Below are 20191 nucleotides of genomic sequence, written 5' to 3' on the forward strand. Positions count from 1 at the left end.
CCCATATGAAGGGCTGTCAAATGCCCCCATATCTGGTCCCCAGTCCTAGGTGGGGACTGGGGTTCATAGAACATGTCACTCTCCCTTCATACCCAGTCACCACCGAGGTAGTAATTGGTTTTCTCCCTCTGCAGCGTGGTCACTCTCACCTTGTACCCAGTCACCACCACTGAGGTACCACACTGTCTTCTCCTCACACTAGGTAGTCACGCTCCCCTTCTACCCAGTCCCCAACCACTGAGGTAGTAAACTGTCTTATCCTCACATATCGTGGTCACTCTCGCCTTGTATCCAGTCACGACCATTGCGGCAATACATTGTTTTCTCCACACACAGCGCGGTCACTCTCCCCTTGTACCCAGGCACCACCACTGAGGGAGTAAACTGTCTTTTCCTCCTGGCACCCGAACTCCATTTGTGGCTTCAGTCTACAGCCTTGAATATTTGTCTTTACTTGCCTTCTTCTGCTGAGCAATGCTTTCCCCAACAATGTGTCCACACTGCACTGGCCATGGCCCCAGAGGTGCCTCACCACCCTCATCCCTCCACCAGCCAAATCACAACACTCGCTTGTGGGGGCCTCCTCCTCAGTCTGCAGACCCCTGAACAGGGGTCTTTCCCACTGGTCCCTCCTGGACTCCCTCGTATCCCCACTGGGAGGGCTGCCGGGGGCATGGTCCCTTGTCCTCACTCACTGCCTTAACCATCTCATCATCTCCAGGTGCTGCAAGCTCCGGCTGCACTCCCGTAGGCCCCAGCCTCACGGCAGTCCCAGTTGGGGGTCAGGTGACATCACCCTCCCCAGAGGGTCAGCAGCTGTCCATCCCTGCCTCCTCTCATGCCAGCTACCCCAGCAGTCCCACCCACCCTCCAGCTCCCCATCTGGTGCAGCGCCCTGGCTCTCCCCTGCTCTGCCCCAGTCCCGCCCCCACAGACACAGGGCAGCGGGAGGCCAACCCCAGGTAGACGCCCTCTGCTCAGACACTCCAGGAACCTCTCCGTCTGACCTGATCTCCAACCTCTCTGTGCCCTCCAGCTTTCGGCTGGTCTCTGGAAAGCATTCTTTACACTCTCTCCCACCCCGGGGCCTGAGGTTGGCTGGACTCTCCACGTGCGAGCCGCCCCCAACCGGTTACTTGCAGGGCTCGCTGCTCCTCACGACCCTTCCGTGCCGGTTCAATCTAATGTAACCATCTCCGGGCACCCTCTGCCTGCCCCAATCGGCTTCTTTCCCACAGGACACCATATTTACGCTGTCCTTTGTGATTCTCGCCCCCCACTGCAGTGTGGACCCCACGAGGGCGTGGACGTCATGATCACTGCTTACAGCTCCAGGGCAGGGCCTACAGAAAGGCGGACCCAAGGACGGGTGGCGGGGTCAGCCTTGCTGCCTACTGTCTGGGAGTCCAGAGCCAGGGTTTCTGTCTGTCCGCGGCAGCCCCGCTCCTGCCTGATGCTGGTTCCCAGGAAAACAGGAATGCAAGAAAGAGACTGCCTCCCTCGGAGGAAACCCCAGGTCTGGGGGCGGGGTCCTAACGCCAGCTGCCTGCAGGACCCGGGGTTCCGCAAGCCGCGCCTCCGCCCCGCGCTGCGCCTGCCGGACCCGCCCCGCCCCGCCCCGGACTCGCCCCGCCCCGCCCCGGACTCGCCCCGCCCCGCCCCGGACTCGCCCCGCCCCGGACTCGCCCCGCCCCGCCCCGGACTCGCCCCGCCCCGCCCCGCCCCGCCCCGGACTCGCCCCGCCCCGCCCCGCCCCGGACTCGCCCCGCCCCGCCCCGCCCCGGACTCGCCCCGCCCTCGGCCCGGCCCCCGTCCCGCCCCCGGCCCGGTCCTGCCCCACGTCCGGCAAGGCCCCGCCCCATCTCTGGCCCCGCCTCCCCAGCCCCTCTAGCGTCTCACGCACCCGGCTTGGTCTCTGCACGGAGCCCGTCCCGAGGCTCCCTCTGACCCCGCCCTCCGTCCCCACCCACAACCTCTCACCACGCCCCCGTCCTGGGTTCCGCGGCCGGCAACCCTCGCCTCTTCAGGCTCCAGAGCCTCCCCAGCCCGGACGCGCCTGCGTCCTCTGGCTCCGCCCTGGCCCCGCCCCCAGACCGCCCCCTCCAGGACCCGCCCCTGCCCCGGCCGCCGGGTGGGAGCCGGGCCGCGCAACGCGCATGCTCCAGGCGCGGCGCCCCCGACTCTGCGGTCGGCTCCGCTCGGGCATTTCCGCCTCTTTGTTTTAAACTCCGGACGGGTTTTTTTCTCCTGCTCTTGGGGGGGACCCGGAGGGAGCGGCGCCCCCTCCCCCTGCCCGCGCTGCCCCCGCGTGCGCCCAGCTCGCCCGCAGCTGAGACGGCAGGTCAGTGAGTCCGCGCCCCGCCTGGCCTGGCCCGTGGCGCCCGCTCCACAGGCCGCGGCCTCGGCCCGTATTCGGGCCCGGAAGGCTCCGAACCCCGGCCCGCGCCCCTGCACCCTCGTCGGCCCGGCCTGCGGGGCCCCGACTCCGCTCGGCAGGCCCAGGCCCGGGCCAGACCCACGGGGGCCGGACCCAGGGAAGGGCCCGACCTCGGGACGGGTCTTCGGGGAGCGACCGGGGATGACTGGATCCCAGGACCGGCCGCTGGGGGGGACCAGACCCCTGGACAGGTCACCAGGGAGGGACCGGGGAGGACCGGACCCCTGGACGGGTCACCAGGCAGGGACCAAGGAGCACCGGACCCCTGGACGGGTCACCAGGCAGGGACCAGGGAGCACCGGACCCCTGGACGGGCCACTGCAGAGGGGCCAGAGAGGATCTAACCCCAGGATGGGTCGTCAGGGAGGATTGGACCTTAGGACCCACGGAGAAAAGACTGGGAAGTAGTGGACGCCAGGACAGATCACCTAAGAGAGGCCAACTCCGATATGGGTCATGGAGGAGGGCTGGGACCTTAAGACTCAGCGAGAATCAGCTGGACCCTGAGACAGGTCACCAAGGATGGCCAGGACCTAGGAACAGTTGGGACTGGGACAAGTCACTGAGGAGCCATGGACCTTAGGATGGGTCACCCGGGGGCGGTCTGGACTCCAGGACTGGCCCATGGAAAGATCAGGACTTGAGTAAACCCACTAGAGAGGACTGAGACCCCAGGACTGGTCCCCAGTAGGGCCAGGATTTCAAAACTGTCCTGTGAGCACTTCTGGGACCCTGGGACAGCCCCTCCTTCCCAGGAGTCAGGACCCTAGGGCTGTGCCACGTGGAGGGCTCTGTCTTGTGACAGGCTGCAGGGATGACCCAGGTAGGTCGTGTAGGAGAGTTGGACGCTGGGCAGTCCTGGAGAAGGCTGGCTCTCAGACAGGGCCAGAACTGTGATGAGAGCTGAAACTTGGAAACAGGCCCCCAGGAAGGCTGCGACTCTTGAATGAGTCACTGAGAAGCACCCTGGCCTCAAGGGTGGTCTCTGAGGAGTGCTGGGACCCCGGCCGGACCCCCAGGGGCCTGGGCCCTGGGGCAGTTTCCAGAGTGCCGGGAATCCACTCAGCTCACTCAGCTGGACCCCACCTGCTATAAAGATCTGGAGCATCAGGGATCCCGGGCACCTAAGCCCCACAGGTGCAAACCAGCCCTGTCTGTGAGGCCCCTGAGCACCTGGGCCCCACAAACCTTTTGACCCTCAGCAGTTGCTGCCTGGACTGGGCCCCGAGGTTAGGCTGGGTTGGGACTGATGGAGCTCCTACTCCACACTGGCTCCGTGCCCCAAGCCAGCACGGTGCCCCTCCCCAGACCCGGAAAGCTGCTCCCTACCCTCTGCTCCCTGTCTCTGCTCCAGGGCTGCCTTTTCCTTGCCTGGACTCTGTGGCCAGTGTCAGTCACCTTCAGTCACTTCTGCCCTCCCCGCCCTCCGTTGGTGTCACCGAAAAAGCCCCATTCTCTAGGTCTAGAGGCGTTTTCCATGTCCGGGAATTTCCAAGAGGGATGGTATCCAAATGGCCATATGGGTTGCAGGAAGGGCTTGGGGGCCATCGGTCCAGTGTGTCAGGTGAGCCATCAGGCACCTTTTCCACTCCAGGAAAAGACCCTGGGGTGGGGGCTCTGCTTCTCCAAAACCTTACCATCTGACCTCACCCAGATCTTGCCCGCGGTGTCCTTTACTTTGAAATTAGGGATGGAGATGTGCTGCCTTTGGGCCGGGGAAAGGCTCCAGAGTGTGTCCAGTACATGAGGCTGCCCAGGTGGGCACTGTCTGCCTGGCATGGGACTAGCGTGCGGCGCGTTCACTGTATGGACAAAAGGCAGGAGTGCATTCAGAGAGGTTGCCCTGTGTTAGAACCCAAGGGAGACGCTTGAATGATCAGTTCAGTGTTTCATTTTGTGCCATAACTTCTCTTCTTGGTTACTTAGGAGAAACCCCCTTTGAACTTTCACTGTAACATTTCATAGGACCTAATCTTAAATGGAGTCCATGAATAGTCCAGCCTAGAAACTTTTATTTATCAAATGTAACCACGCTTGGGACCTTCTTGCTCAGTGCTTGCTTCCGATTTTGTTTGTTTGTTTAAATATAACACTTTACTTTTTAAAAACTTAATTTTCGTTGAAATTTTGGAAAAAACTTGTGAAACTGGGCATTCAAGTTTGATTAGGCTCTTTATTTTCTCATTTTGGGATTTTTGAAGGTGTGATAGCGCTGGATGGTTGTATTATTTCTATATTACTGTCCTGCAAGTTACCCCAAAATGTAGTGCGTTAAAACCACATCAGTTATCTCACTGTCTGAGGTCTAGGCACGGCTTAGCTGCGTCCCCAGCCTCAAGAGTCTCACAAGGCTGCAGACAGGGTGCTGGCTGGGGCTGTGGTATGTCTGTAGGCTCAGCTGGGGTATCTGCTTCCAGGCTGCTGGCTGGAGACATCCGTAAGGCAGCTCGAGGGAGCCAGTGACTGAATCGGAGTGTGAGCATGGGGCCACACTGCTCGTGACCTAATCTTGGCTGGGGTATCCCATCCCTTTTGCCATGTTCTTTGTTAGAACCTAGTTACCAGGCCCTGCCCATGCTTGAGCAGGAGGAACACCACAAGTGATTCCTGGGAGGGGCCGGGGGCCGCCGGGCCACCCTAACGCCTTGCCTGCATTAGATGTTGGCTCCTGAGAAGTGCCCTGAAGCGTGAAGGAACAGGACTGTGCAGAGCGGTGAGGTCAGCCCGAGGGCGCAGCAGCTCAGCTGTCTCCCGAGTTACCCAGGCTGTGCTGATGGAGCGATGCTGGAGCTTGCACACGACGGGAGAGAAGTTACAAATAGGAAGGATTCTTAGGAGTGCGCCTGGAACACGCGCAGCAAACCATCAGCCCCCACCCCCACACAGGGAGACTGTAGGCCTGTGTGTCCGAGATGTCGAGTTCTTTGAAGCTTCAAGTGCAGTGACTTTAGTTGTTTCTAGAACTTTGATTCCTGCCAGTTATTTTGCTCTGGGAATTATAAACGGATGTTTCTAAGACATTTTTGAAGTGTGAGATCCAAGATGTTTTCCATATTTGACCCTCGAAGGGAAGAGTGCTCCAGGAACCTATGTGATGGGGCCTGGTTCTCAGCCCACTCCTCCCCTCCTGGGTGCCTGGACCCCGGTTCCTGGACTTCCCATTGCTGGGGCAGGGCTGCAGGACTGTGAAGGCTATGAAGGACACCCATGCGGGGCCTGCCTCCCTCGAGGACTGCTCACCACACGGAGGGCGTCCTCTCCTGCCACCCTGCTCCCTGGGCCTGCTGGGTTTCCGCCCAGCTGGGGTGAAGCAGGGTCGTTTCCGGTGATCACACGTATTCGGGTTATACGCAGGGTTTGTGTTAGCCTATACTGTTCCTCTTTAATTTACCAAATGACAGGATTTCTTATTTCATAGTTTTATTTGCTCAATGGTCAGAATCGAATTTGAAGTTGAAAATCAATTTTCTTTTCTATTGAAATATGTTGATGTTTGAGGACAGTTTCTTACTACCTTTCTGATATTTGCTGTTGCTATTGCAAAAATGCTGCACAATTCATTATGCTTCAAAAAATGGAACTATTCTTCAGTTCTACAAGTTGATAGTTTTTCACTGTTTTAAAAAAGGGAGATATTTTAAAAGTAACTAGACTGTCTTTAAAAACTAGTTATTAGGCTAAAAATATTTTCTTTTTTTGAAGAGAACTTCTAATGCTTAGGTGAATTTAGAGAGTGGAGGTTAACGGGATTTTTTTTTTTTTTTTGCAAACGCATCAATATTTGCTGGACTTTGCCACACTAACAGAAAATTCCAGGTGTTTGACACGGAAAAAGCAAAGAGTAGGAAGGTGTCCACAGACCTCCCTGAAGTTCCTGGCTAATCTGTGGGTCCTCTGTGCCTCTGGTGGCGGCCCGGCGGGTTTGGTGGGGGGGGTCTTGTCAGCTGCTGTGTTTGCTGATTCTCAGCAGGGCCTGGTGCATAGAAGGTGCTCAGCTAACTAAAAGCTGACCTGCTCCCTTCTGCGGCCCTGTTCTGGAGCTGTCGTGTGCATCAACGCCTTCTGTGGATCACCGAGGACGACCTGCTCGCCCGCGGCTGCTGGTGGGACACGCCAGGCGCAGGGCGCGGTCACAGGTGGTGAGGGGCCGAGAAGGGTCAGCCTCTTCTGTTCTTGTTTGAAGTGATTTAGTTATACTTAAAAAACAATTATTTATTTACGTATGGCTGCACTGGGTCTTGGTTCCTGCATAGGCCGTTCTCTAGCTGCGCGCAGGGGCCGCACTCCCATCGCGGGGCGCGGACTTAGAGCGGGGGCCTCGCGTGCGGCGCGCCGTCTAGGGCACAGGCGCAGGAGCTGCGGCGCCCGGGCGTGTGGACCCTCCGGGGTAAGATCGGACCCACGTCTCCTGCGGTGGCGGGTAGTGTCTTGACCGCTGAGCCACCAGCGAAGCCCCTTTTAGGTTTTTAGCAAAGTTTCTGAGGAAAAAAAGACGAAGTGGAGAAAAAACAGATTAGACAGTGAGCGCCCTCCTGCCCTGACCGCAGGCTCAACAATCGTGTGTGTTTTGCCACATTTGCTCATCAGTTTCTCTAAACACACATGTATTGTTGAATCATCTGATGGCTCAGACAGCAGAGAATCCGCCTGCAGTGCAGGAGACCTGAGTCCAGTCCCTGGGTCGGGAAGATCCCCTGGAGAAGGGCACGGCAACCCACTCCAGTGTTCTGGCCTGGAGAGTCCCGTGGACAGAGGAGCCTGGTGGGCCACAGTCCAGGGGGTCACGACGAGTCGGACACGGCTGAGCGGCTAAGCGCAGCACACTCAGCGCAGCCCCCTTCTGCCCTCACCCCGGACCCGGCCGTTCCATGTTTTGCCACATACGCTTATTGGTTTCTCTAAACACACACTCACTGTTGAATCATCTGAAGTAGCTGCAAACCATCTGCCTCGTTCCTTAGGTGACTCAGCACGTGATGCTGGTAAGAAGATGGTCTCCACACGACTGCGACATCGTGGTCACACTGAGAAGTGGACGCTTATTCCACGTACTGGCTAATTTCCTGTCCACTCTCAGCTCTTCCCGGGTGTCTCAGGAAGGTCTTCCTGAGCATCATCCCTGAACCAGAGGCAGGTGGTTCCCTGCGTGGCACTGGGGTTCTCCCACCCTTTCGGGTTCCCCACAGCACAAAATTTTCCAGGCCACCCATCACTTGTGAGTTTTTCTGACTCTTCACCCAGGGTACCGTCCACCTTTGTCTGTGTCCCCTGTTTACCCTGTGGACAGCGTGGGGCTGGGCCCCTCCTGGGGTGAGAGATGGCCTCACGGGCTCCGTGTTGTGCTGGCAGGCCGTGTGTCCCTCACTCAGCACTGCTGTCACTGCTGCTGTGCCCCGTGGACTGGGCCGAGGCTGCGGGGAGCCCAGAGGAGCCAAGCTCTGTCCTGGGAGCGGCACCCGCTCTTGCACGTGGGGGCTGCCTCAGCCGCCCCATCTGTGTCTGACCTGGAGGCGTCCGGGGGCCGTTTTGTCATCCTCACAGGCAGATGGTGGCGAGTGTGGTCAGCTGTGTTGCTTCTAGCAGACTTTATAAAAGGGTTAGTAGGTAGAAAGTTTTTGAAGTTGTCGGGAAATAGGCGTACTGCTATGGAGTAGCGTTTCCTCTGGGTAGAATAACTTCTTCCGTACCCTGGAGACGGGAACTGCGGGAGGCATGCCTCACAGCAGCCGCCTCGAGAAGGAGCTGGGAGACGGGGGTCTCCACACCGCTGCTGGAACGAGACGTCACAGACAGGGCGGTTCAGGGAGGCTGAGGTCCAAGCTCAGGGTGCCAGTGGGCTTGGTTCCGGTGAGGCCCTGTGTCCTGGCCTGAGGACGGGCCTTCTCGCCCTCACAGGCAGACTGGAGCAGGCTGGCCCCTTCCCGGCCGGGTGCTCACCCATCAGCCCCGACTCATGAGTCAGCCTCGAAGAGGCCCCATGTGTGGAGATGGGGTTGGAGCTTTAACACGTGAGCTTGAGGGGCACAGTTCAGTCCGTACCAAGGGGTTCTTGCTTCTTCCACTTGTTTATTAACCTAATGCTTGTCTCTGGAGCTGGGAGAGCAGGTGCTGAGTGAGAACATCTCCAGAGGTGGTGGCTGCTTTGTTTTTCACGTGTTTGGGAAAGTCGCCCTTTCCTCTAGAAGCTAGCAACTTTCATTTCTCCAAACACTATTGTCTCACTTTCTATTGCTGGAAAACGAATTGCTACAAACTTAGTGGCTTGAAAGGGCACCCACTTACATGTCACGGCTCCGTGGGTCAGAAGTCCAGCAGCACATGGCTGACTCCGCTGCCCAGGGGCAGAGGGGCAGCCCTTGTCAGGGACTCACCGATGGGCCCCGCCCTGGCCTCGAGGCCCCATGGTCCTTTGTCTGAGGGCTGAGGCCCGTTGATGCATGTTGGGTTCTGCTGTGACCTACTCTTCTGCCACTAGCTGAGAAAACTCAGCTCTGAAAGACCATGCAGTTTGGTCAGGCGCTGGATACTTGCCCTGTTGTAAGGTCAGCTAATTTGAGACCTTAATTACATCTTCAAAAACCCCTGTACAGCAGTAGGTGGGATATTTAGAGCAGAGGTGTGTGTCCAGTAGGGCCCAGGATCTTGCAACCATCTCAGAATTCTGCCTTTCATAGTCTTCCCTCTGGCCCCCCAAAATTTATGCTCCCCAAACGTGAAACCCCCTTGCCCCTCCCCTCCAAGGCTCCCAGAGTCTCAGCCCCGGAGTCACCTGTGTGGTGTGACCTGCCAGGGGCACCTGCGAACCGAGTGAGGCGGTGTTCTCCCTGGGGCTTCCCAGCACCACGGGCAGGCTGGCCAGCTGTTGTAGCTCAGACGTGGGGTGGGGGTGACAAGGAGTCGTGTTGAGGCACAGTTCTGAGGCCCCGTGGGGAGCCCAGCCCGGGTCCCTGGTTCTGCCTGAGTCGGTCTTTTTGGTGGAAGGGTCACGTGTCTGCTCCTGAGCAGGGTTTGCAGCCAGCTGCCTGCCAGCAGGATCTTGGGGTCCCTCAGCCCTTTCGCTGTGTTTTTTGTGCTCCTGAGTGGGAAGTGGGTGAGACTGTGCGTCAAGTCTGCTTTCTGGCCGCACTTCCTCCTCCTGCCTTTGCCTGCTGTCCCTCTCCTGGTCCACGTTCTCGAGGGTCCGGCCTGCACCCTCTGCCCTCCTTGGTCCTCTGTCCGCGTCCCTGGTCCCGGCTGGAGGCCTCATGCTGGGCTCGTGGGGCCCCGGACCCTGTCCGCACGGCACCCCCTGCCCCGGTCAGAGCGGGGACGTCTCTCCACACGTCCTTCCTCGGTCACAGCCAGAGCAGCCGGCCTGCCAGCGCCCGGCGCTCACTGCACCTGTGCTGGCATATCAGCACCTGCCGGCGCGTGACGCGCTCCAGGGCGTTCTGTGAGCGGGCGTTTGCGCGTGTTCCCGAGGCCTCTGCCGGTCTGCTGGGTCAGCCGTCTGGCTGGATGTAGAACCCTACATTCCAGCTGTCTTTCCTTGGGCTCCTTGGAGTCGGGCGCTGCAGGTGAGGAGGCTGCTGCGGGCGATCCCTCCTCCAGGCTCCTCCTGCCCCAGAGCCTTCAGGACTCTTCCTCTTGCCCTTGATGTCTTCAGGTTCAGGGACCTGCGTGGACGTGGGGCGGCACCAGGGCCCTTGCCGTCTGACTCCCAGCTAGGGAGACACGCGAATCGTTTTTTCCAGGTCATGAAGTGTCAGCTGTGAATGAGCACACGGAGGACCCGGGGATGCGTGCGCTCCCAGCCTGGCTGCAGACTGTCCGTCAGAGCTTCTGTCCGTTTCCCTTTTCTGGAGCACCTGTTAGTTGGACGTGGCATTTCTTCTATATCCCATCTTTTCTACCCTTCGGACAGATTTTCTCAGTGTCTGTTGAATTGTCAGCGTTCCCGGTCACATGCCTGACAGTGCGATCTAGGTGCGAGTAATAATAGAGTGGTCAGTTAAGGGTTGGAGGGGGAAGGCTCGAAGTTGTTCGTGTGGGTGTGGACCTTAGGATGGTCTCGGAGAGCTCACTGCGGAGGGGACGCTTGAGACAAGACTTGCTGGGAGGGAGCCAGCAAGTGGGCCCCAGAGTGGGGATATTCCGGCTGAGAGTACAGTCCTGCAGGGACCCCAGGCGGGACTGCAGCTGGAGTGTCCTAGAACAGCAGGGGCCCATGGAGGGCTGTGGAGCTCCCTGAGCTTCGCAGGACTTCATGCTGGAGGTCCCCCGAGCCGCGCTGAGGGGGACGCAGCCGGCATGGATGACCTGGGTGAGCAGGGCCGCTGTGAGTGCAGAGCCCCCGGCCGGCCGTCCTCCAGGACTCACGCAGACACCTTGCTGCCGCCAGACAGCGTTTGGGTCCCGTGACCCAACAGGGGCTTGCCTGGTGAGCAGGACAGGGCAGACACCCACGACAGGTGTGTGAGCGAGGTCACCGGGGCCTGGCGTGGACAGGCCAGCGTGGGGAGACGGCCTCAGGGGGCCCAACAGAGAACGGGGCTCTTCCCAGGCACCTGCAGGGACTCTGGGTGCGGGCAGCCTGGCCAGCTCCCCCAGGCGGAGGGGTGGGAGCTGAGTGTGGGGCTCCGCTTGACATGGCTGGTCAGGAGAAGAGGGCGTGTGCAGGGAGCCGGGGCCGCAGTTCGTCAGCTCTGTGTGAATAGAAACAGGTAGGTTTCCTGGAGTTCTTAGAGCACGTCAGAAATCTCTCAGGCCGACTGGACAGTGCTTACTTCCTGGACGCCGGCTCTGGGGTGGGCTCCCTACTGGACGTGGTACGCTGTGGTGAGGACACAGCCTCAGCCCTGTGGGGTCGCGGGGCACAGACCCTGAGAATGTGACAGCAGGGGGAAGGGCGGCAAATGGGTTCAGACTCGAGCTTGGGTGGCCCGTCCAGGAGTCTTGCTGGTCTGTGATGGCCCCTTGAGGGTGGATTGCCAGGCGTGTACACAGCCGAGAGGTGGGTGAGGCCCCGGGGGATGGAGCTGACGTGGGCTGAGTGCGCGTGGGTGGGCGCCGATGTGGATGGAAAAGCTGGTGGGCGGGGAGACGAGCTGGACGGGGGAGCGTGGGGGAGGGCTCAGCTTGTCCTGAGGCTCCTTGATGGATTTTTCAGGGGGTTTCGGGTTTGCTTTTCTAAAGTTGTCAGACTTGTCTGTGGAGAATGAATCGGTAGTATGAACGGTTGGGAGACTGTCCTGGTGGCTCTGCCATCCATTCAGCAGCCACAGAGATGTCCGGGGAAGGGCCGTGGCCACAGAGGACTGATGGAGGCTCTGGCGTTGGGGCGAGGATGGAGTCAAGGGGGCGGAAGGATGGGCCCCCAGGGCAGCGGGCACGGGGCAGATGGGCACGGCGGACCTCCACAGTGGGAGTTTCCCCAGCGGGCCATCCACACAGAGCCGTGGGCACCCCTCAGCACAGAAGGGGTGAGCCGCCCATCCACGTGGCCGCTCGGTGAGTCTCAGGAGGCTGCCTGGCCCTGTCTACACAGCGTCCAGAACCAGGGCCCAGGGGCCCCTTTAAAGTTTGTGTCACTGGTCGGACGCTCCCCAGTGAAGCTGTTTCGTAAGTTTTCAGGCTGCTCTTGAGCAGTTCTGTGACAATAAATTTGATGACCTGTTTCCTAGGAAAATCTAGCTTAACAGCACTAACACCAAATAAATCGAAAACAGTAAGGTTCTCATAAGATATGTTGATAGAAGGAAGTACGACCAGGGTGGGCTTGTACGGGGAGGTGGTTCTTTCTCGGGGGTCCTGAGGGCAGGGAGCTGAGGCTGGCTGTGGGCAGAGCCTCCAGGAGGAGCACACCAGGCCACAGCCACGGTCAGAGAGCCCAGACTGTGCCTGGTTCTGGGCACTGGTGTGGGGAGGCATCCCAGAGTTTGTAACTGAGGGTCTGAGGACGCGTGTGAGTGTGGGTGAGGGTGTGTGTGTTTGCAGTGTCAGGCGGAAGTGAGGGTGAGGGTGTGTGTTTGCAGTGTTGGCGGAAGTGAGGGTGAGGGTGTGTGTTTGCAGTGTTGGCGGAAGTGAGGGTGAGGGTGTGTGTTTGCAGTGTCAGGCGGAAGTGAGGGTGAGGGTGTGTGTTCGCAGTGTTGGCGGAAGTGAGGGTGAGGGTGTGTGTTCGCAGTGTTGGCGGAAGTGAGGGTGAGGGTGTGTGTTCGCAGTGTTGGCGGAAGTGAGGGTGAGGGTGTGTGTTCGCAGTGTTGGCGGAAGTGAGGGTGAGGGTGTGTGTTCGCAGTGTTGGCGGAAGTGAGGGTGAGGGTGTGTGTTCGCAGTGTTGGCGGAAGTGAGGGTGAGGGTGTGTGTTCGCAGTGTTGGCGGAAGTGAGGGTGAGGGTGTGTGTTCGCAGTGTTGGCGGAAGTGAGGGTGAGGGTGTGTGTTCGCAGTGTTGGCGGAAGTGAGGGTGAGGGTGTGTGTTGGCAGTGTTGGCGGAAGTGAGGGTGAGGGTGTGTGTTCGCAGTGTTGGCGGAAGTGAGGGTGAGGGTGTGTGTTCGCAGTGTTGGCGGAAGTGAGGGTGAGGGTGTGTGTTCGCAGTGTTGGCGGAAGTGAGGGTGAGGGTGTGTGTTCGCAGTGTTGGCGGAAGTGAGGGTGAGGGTGTGTGTTCGCAGTGTTGGCGGAAGTGAGGGTGAGGGTGTGTGTTCGCAGTGTTGGCGGAAGTGAGGGTGAGGGTGTGTGTTCGCAGTGTTGGCGGAAGTGAGGGTGAGGGTGTGTGTTCGCAGTGTTGGTGGAAGTGAGGGTGAGGGTGTGTGTTTGCAGTGTTGGTGGAAGTGAGGGTGAGGGTGTGTGTTTGCAGTGTTGGTGGAAGTGAGGGTGAGGGTGTGTGTTTGCAGTGTTGGTGGAAGTGAGGGTGAGGGTGTGTGTTCGCAGTGTTGGTGGAAGTGAGGGTGAGGGTGTGTGTTTGCAGTGTTGGTGGAAGTGAGGGTGAGGGTGTGTGTTCGCAGTGTTGGTGGAAGTGAGGGTGAGGGTGTGTGTTTGCAGTGTTGGTGGAAGTGAGGGTGAGGGTGTGTGTTCGCAGTGTTGGTGGAAGTGAGGGTGAGGGTGTGTGTTCGCAGTGTTGGTGGAAGTGAGGGTGAGGGTGTGTGTTTGCAGTGTCAGGCGGAAGTGAGGACGGTGAAAGTGCTTGGTACGCGGGGAGCAGCAGTGAGTATTGGGGGTTGAGACTGAGAGGGCTTTTTCCTTAACTACATCCAGTGAAGAATTCCAGGTTCTGATCAGTGAATATGTTTGCTACTTTTATGCAGCGCAGCAAGCCTGGTGTGTTTCCCTGGGGGAGGAAAGGGGGCAGTGTGTGTCACACGAGGGTATCGCGTGGGGAAGTACTCCTTAAGTAGGCTGTGGCGTCGGGGGTGTTGCAGACGGGTGGACAAGGTGGACAGGGCAGTGGTCCAAGACGCATGGACAGGAAGAAGGGCCTCTTCATGCAAGAGCGAATGCCCCTGAGTTCTGGAGTGACCCTGAGAGATGTCCGGCATGCGGCCTGGCCCTTCTGCAGTGTCCGGGGCTGAGGCCAGCGTCTGACACCTGCTGCTTACCCTGGTGGCAGGGGCCGCATGGGAGGGGTCAACTGGGCTGCAAGTGGGCGGCGGTCTTACATCTTGGGGGGTTGGCGATGTTCTCATCACCGGGACTTTGTGGAGTAGAGGACGGAAGACGGGCAGGGGGGTGACTGGGTCGTGGGGTGGGGGGTCCTGTGGAGGTGGGTTCTGTCAGGAGGGAGGTGTCGAAGGTTCCGGATGAGAAGGGCTTGCTGGGACTGTCAGAGCCCTTGAGAAGCAAGCGGGTAGGGCCTGGATCAGCCCAGAGCCCGGGGAAGGGGGTAGAGGTGCCACCCTGCCCCGGGGGAGCAGGTGCTGCAGGAGGGCAGCAGAGGGGACGAGGCCGCAGCAGGGTCAGGGCCCCGGGGCGGCCAGGCCTCGGTCACCGTCTCGGCCTGGATGGGCTTGTCTGGGCAGACACGGAGAGGCCCGGCGGGCCTGGGGCGTCAAGAGGCTGAGGGCTGTGTCCCGGGTGTGCAGGCGCGCAGGTGGACTCCTCATGCTCAGGGCTGTGGGTTATTTCAGCCAAAGGTCACAGCGGAATCCGTGAAGGAAGCGGCAAATGGGACGAGCCTTGGGGGTCCCGGCACCGCGTCCAGAGTCCTCTCCCTGAGTCAGGATGGACATGCTCAACGACGGGAAGGGCTGTCACCCCAGAGACCAGGGCCCAGGGGGCTCTCACTGAGGCACCTGCCTGGCAGGCCCTCAGCTCCTGAGGACGTGGGTCTTGGTGTGGACCCCGCTGAGCTTTCAGGGAAGTTTTAAATCACCGGTGGGAACTGTCACCAGCCTGGTTTCCAGGCGCCAGCCAAGGCCGTCCTCACTGGCCTCTTCCCGCCGAGTCTCAGCCACCAGCCTGGGAGGAGCAGGAGCCGGTGTTGCGGCTATGCTGGCCACCGCACGGGACAGTCCAGGGGTCGGCACTGGTGTCGAGGGTCACGGGGCCAGAGGATGGAGCCCTTTAAGGAGGGGCAACCGGTTGTCTGAAGTGTTGCATTATTTTTTGGTTTCATTTTTGAAAATTAAAGATCTTGTGTACATATATATAACGTTGCATCTGCCACTCAGGACACCCTGACACATCAGACTCAGGAGGTGTCAGCAAGACTGGGTCAGGGCGGGGGCCTGCCCCCCACGTCTGCGCCCGTGAAGCCCACGACCCCGGGGGCCAAGGCTGGTGAGAGTGGGAGTGTGCAGTGCCCCACGGCGGAGCCGCCCGGCAAGACGGCAGGGCTGGTGACGGCCAGGCGCTGCACGTGTGTCCTCAGCCTTGCGTCGTGCCTCACACATCTGGTCTCCGCCCGCCTGGAATTGCTGTTCGGGGATGCTTGTCAGGAGAGGCCTGGCGTAAGGGAGAATTCTCACCACTAGGAGTGGTGCTTGCGTTCGGTGGGTTTTTTGGTGAAGTACACTGTTTAGGGAGGTGCTGTTCAGATGCACTGAAGTGCCCGGTTTCATGGTGCAGTTGCTGTCTGGGAGCACCTGTCCAGTCATGCGTCCCCCTGGCGCTGATCTCTGGTTGCCTGCTGCGTCCAGGAGAAACACGGCCGCAGCTGCTCCCCACAGGCGGCTGGGAAGAGAGCTCTGCAGTCAGGCATGAACCTTCCAGTGGATGGAAGTGTTAGTGTCTCTTAGATGGAGAGCTTTGTTCAGGTGGGGAAGTTCCTTCTGCTCTTAACTTGCTGCGAGTGTGTGTCTCTGGGGAGATCTTAGCATCTCTCTCCTTTTAGCTTGTGTCATAAATGACATTCGTTTCTTATTCGGAGCCCCTCGTGTTCCAGGGTGCCCCTCCTGCTCGCTCTGCAGGCGGCGCTGCAGCTGTCCGTGGTCCGTGTCTCCGGCCCCCCTGGCCTGGGTTGTGCGGCCTCACCCCCAGTCGGGAACACACGCCTCTGCGCTCGGGTGGGTCTGGGGTGGGCTGCCACACGCAGGTTTGGTGGAGCCGGCCTGGCTCAGCCTCCAAAACTCTTGATTCTGTTTCCATTCATCTCCGTTCTGGTGAGCTGTTTTCAAGCAGTTTGTCAAATTTCTTAGGAGTTTTCAACTCTGTTGGCGTGAAGTTAGATGTCACTGCAGGGAGGTGCTCTGGACCCCGTTCTCCCGACCTCCGCCCCTGCTGATGTGTCCTGTCTGTCCCCCCCGGTGTCTGAACGGCGTGGGTGCTCGTGGTGTTATCACTTAATGTCTGTCTTCTCCTCGAGAATGTCGGCTCTGGGGATTTGTGTCCCTTGCTCACTGACGTCTGAGGTCTCCCGTGCAGTGTCTGTGACTGTGTCGCTGGCCATGTCTAAGCGACGCTGCCGCTGAAGCTCTGCAGGCGCACCCCCACCCCCACCCCGGAGCTCCGAGAACCACTCCAGCTCCTGGCCCTTCAGCTCCGTCTCCCCGACGGCCGAATCCTGCAGGGGCCTGGCGCCCCGCTTCACTGCTGCCGCTCGCCCCAGCCCCGCACTGTGTTCGCTAGGCGTGGCCCTGGCGCCGCCATCCGCAGACACACGTGCCCTTTGGCGTGTCTGTCCCCTGCGGTGGCCCAGAACCCGCTCGGAGCCTGTGGGTATCCTCCTGTGGGTTCCTTAGTGAGCCGCCCTGGGGACACCTTCCGGGGCGGGAAATGCGAAAGCAGCACCGGAGTCACATGATCGCTCTCCTGGCCTCCCGCCAGGTCACCCCAGAGCCCACCGCCTCCCCGGGAGCTTCTCTGGGCCCCAGGGCACGTGGGGCAGCCCCCAGCTGCACCTCCCCACCCCCAGCCCTGGGCCTCGAGCCACCAGGCTCCTGTCAGGGCCTGCCTGTGTCTCCGTGGTTCCTGCAGGTGCTCTACCGTCAACCCAGCTTGCTTTTCTCTTTGTTGTTCTGAGCAGGTAAAGGAAGAGACCTGTTGACCTGAGCAGCCGAAGCTGCTTGTCCAGGGGCCAGGCTCCGTGGAACGGCACGTGTGAGTGACACCCCATCCCTGTGTCTCCACAGGCTTCAAAATGTAGCGGAGAGCCTGGCTCTGTGCACAGGTAATGCAGTGTGAGCTCTCAGCTTTTCCTTCTTTCAGTGCATGTGAGTTGATTAAACTTACCTTGAATTACACTCTGTCTTATACTGACTCTGTTGTAGCCGTAGAAAAAGTCAGCGCCTTGTAGCTCCTTTAAAATTTCATCTCTGATGGCTCCAGAGCAGGTTTGAGCACAGTTACTTACACATATTCCAGTTTTTTCCGATTAATATTTCTGATTGACTCCGTTCTGCTGTTTGCTACGTGGGGCTCTTCACAGCTTCTAGCAGAAACCTAACTACAGGGCTGTGTACGTTGCATAAATGACGTGACCTTGAACAGCAGGTGCCATTTCTGTGCTAGAAAATGGAAACACCGCGAGGGACGCAAGCAAGGCGCAGACGTGAGGAGCCAGAGCACGGAGGGCGTGGCGGCCGAGGCGTGAGCGCGGCGTACCCGTAGGCGGAGGCGTCCGATGCAGAGGCAGCAGGAGGGACCGACGGCCTCGAGGAGGTGGGGATGGGCTTCTCGCGCGCGGCCTGCCGTCCTGACGCGTCAGAGGTGCCTCCGGGGCCGCCTCAAGCGCCGTCCGCCTGTGGTCTGGAGAGTGCCGCCGGCCCCCCGGGTCCTGGCCGAGGTGGGGCGACGGGGCGTGGGCCGCTTGCGAGCGTGGCTGGTCACACGCCTGACTGGCGTGGAGGGCCGTGTGGGCAGAACTGGAGGCCGGGCCCCCCATGGGGCTCAGGCTCTGGTAGTCGCCTGTCAGGCGTGATGCCAGGGGGCGCCCCTGCAGCGGGGTCCTCGCCCGGGTGTCACCCGTCACGCCGTCGGCAACACATGGGGCTGTCTTCCTGAGGGTCCTGCCCTCCTCAGGGGCTGCTGAGGGTTTGGAGACTTCGTGCACCTTCACTTCCTCGGTGAAGTCTTCCCCCACTGATCCCCACCGAGGCTTCCTGAGCCAGCGTCCCTGCAGTTGTCCTTGGGTGGTGACCCTCACTGCCAGCCTGCCGTCCATTCACCAGCTCGCGTTCTGTGAGGAAGGGCGCCCCTGCCTTTCCTGTCTGTCCGCGTGGCCTCATAGGCTCCTGTGTTATCCCGCTGACCATCAGCAGTGAGAGTTGCTGTCCCGGTTCGAAGCACAGAGGTCCGCCAGGTCCTCGCCCAGCCAGGGCCGGCTGCGCGTCAGCACTGCTGGCTCCTGCGGCAGAGGCGGTGTGGAACCTCTCGGTCCAGGGCTGCCCAGCAGCGGTCACTCCCAGGGGACATAGTTGAGAGTGGGTGGGTGTGTCCACACTCGCACACACACGTCTGTATCTGTTTGCCTGTTGCCACTAAAGATGAGTTCACACTGATCTTGACCCCGGTCTGTGTGATTTGGAGCTGGCTTTGGCCTGGCTGTCAGGCTGGTGGCAAGTGTGAGCCTGGCGGGCGTGTAAACAGTGCCCAGTGAGCCACGGGCGCGGTGCTGGGCCCGGTTGGGCAGGTGGTAGACAGCGCCCCGGGCCCTGCGTCCAGCAGAGCTCTCGGTCGGTGCCCTCCCATCTCCGCTTTGCTTTGCTGGGCGACGACTCAGGTTTCTCCCCCTGCAGTTACTGCCCATTTCTTCCTCTTCCATGGGGCACACAGGCCCTTCTTCGCGAAGCCCGTCTCAGCAGGTCAGCGGGGAGGCAGGCTCCGCACATCACCTGGTAACCGGGACACCAGAGTGCCTGGCCCCGCAGACTTAGGTTTGCTTCCCGGGGCCCGCGGAGCCCCTGTGGGAATGACCCCCTGTCGCTCCTGACAGCTCGAAACCACACGGGTCCGCGAGAGGGGTGTCTCCGGCGGGGGCCCGTGCTAGCGTGCCCCTGCGATGCCTCCCGTCCTGTCTTCTGTAACAGGCGTGCGGTGTTCTGGCTGGTTTAGAGGCCCTCGCGTGTCCGGCTGGACCGCGCCTGGCACTGTGCTGGCTGCATCAGTCTCTGCCGATGGTCGATCTGGGGTTTGGTGTGAGGTGACGGTTTCGTCTCGGGGTCGGGGCCCTCCTCCTGGGTCTGGTGTGGCCTCATCTGCCCGCCCAGCCGCTTCCTTCCCTCTGCCTGTCCTCAGACAGCGCTGAGCCAGGAACGTCTGTGCTGGAGCCATTGCGTGCACTGTGTCTGCTGGTGAGGCCTTGCTGTCCAGCTCACTGACCAGGGGTGCTGTGGGCCTCCTGGCCTTGGCCTCCATCTCCTGGGGCAGTTCTGCCTCTGGGCAGAGTTGTCAGTGATCCTGGCTGTGGAAGCTCCTGGCACCCTGTGTGGTGTAGCATCCAGATGAGTCTCCTGCTCGAACCACAGCGAGTGTCCCAGAAGCTGGTGGCTGAGTGAAGCCTCAGGGGTCTCACTGGCCAGTGCTGCCGGCTGGGCGTCCAGGGCTACAGTCCAGGTGTGGGCGGCACTGCTTGTCTCAGAGCTCCCCACTCCTGGAAGCCCCTTCCCCGCTCCCCGCCTGCAGGCAGCTCCTGCCATATCTCCTTTGAGCCTCCTGCGCCCCAGAAGGGCCCTGTGGTGACACGGTCACCCGGGGACTCCAGCGGGGATCCCGTCTCAGGGGCCTTGTGCTCCATGAGGTGACATACAGGTTTTGGGGAGGACGTAGCATCTTTGGGGCTGCTTCTCCTGCACAGCCTTCTATTAGGGAGGTGACAACAGACCCTGCCCTTGGGAGCCTGTGGTCTGGGAGGGGAGCCAGTCAGAGCCACTGCAGCTCTGGAGGGCGGCTCTGGGGCGGAGGCGGCGTGTCCACACTCCGAGCACGGTGACAGAGGTTTGGACTTAGGATGCTGTTGTGCGCTCTGCTTCCTGCGGGGAGCGGGCCCCGGCTGCTCACCTGTGTCGTCTTATCGGAGGAGCCAGAGCTCCAGACAGACCGTCTTCTGCCCAGCACAGCCCACCTGCTCCCTGGCCTCTCCTCCCACGGCTGCAGAGACCTCTCCTGCCTCGCACCGCCTCACCAGCTGACCTCGCGGGTTCTGAGCAGGAGGAGCGGGCGGGGGCCCTGGAAGGAGGGGTGCTGCCCCAGGGCGGGTGACCTGCTCCACCGGGGGCGACTGCGTGTCTCATCGTGGAAGCAGGGTCGCAGGGTGTGGAGCTGACACAGTGGGAGCAGGGGGGCCTGGCCTGGTGGGAGAAGGGGGTGGGGGGGACCTGTCCTGGTGGGAGGGGGGCCTGGCCTGGTGGG

At 60.5% G+C, this 20191-nt stretch overlaps 1 protein-coding gene across 3 annotated transcripts in view; it reads left to right on the forward strand.

Moving 5' to 3' along the window:
• Window positions 1-2163: 2163 nt before the first annotated feature.
• PCGF3 (polycomb group ring finger 3) overlaps window positions 2164-20191 on the forward strand; it is a 51060-nt gene continuing 33032 nt past the window's right edge. For 2 of the 3 annotated variants that reach the window (XM_081577208.1, XM_081577230.1), the window contains exons 1-3: window positions 2164-2341; window positions 16869-17012; window positions 17354-17503. The gene's annotated coding sequence lies outside the window, so the exon portion shown is untranslated. The remainder of the gene's footprint in view (window positions 2342-16868; window positions 17013-17353; window positions 17504-20191) is intronic. The other variant, XM_081577219.1, reaches the window with a different exon arrangement.

The sequence above is a fragment of the Giraffa tippelskirchi genome, chromosome 1 (genome assembly GCF_054371585.1).
Source record: "Giraffa tippelskirchi isolate mGirTip1 chromosome 1, T2T-mGirTip1v1.2.pri, whole genome shotgun sequence".
NCBI lineage: Eukaryota > Metazoa > Chordata > Mammalia > Artiodactyla > Giraffidae > Giraffa > Giraffa tippelskirchi.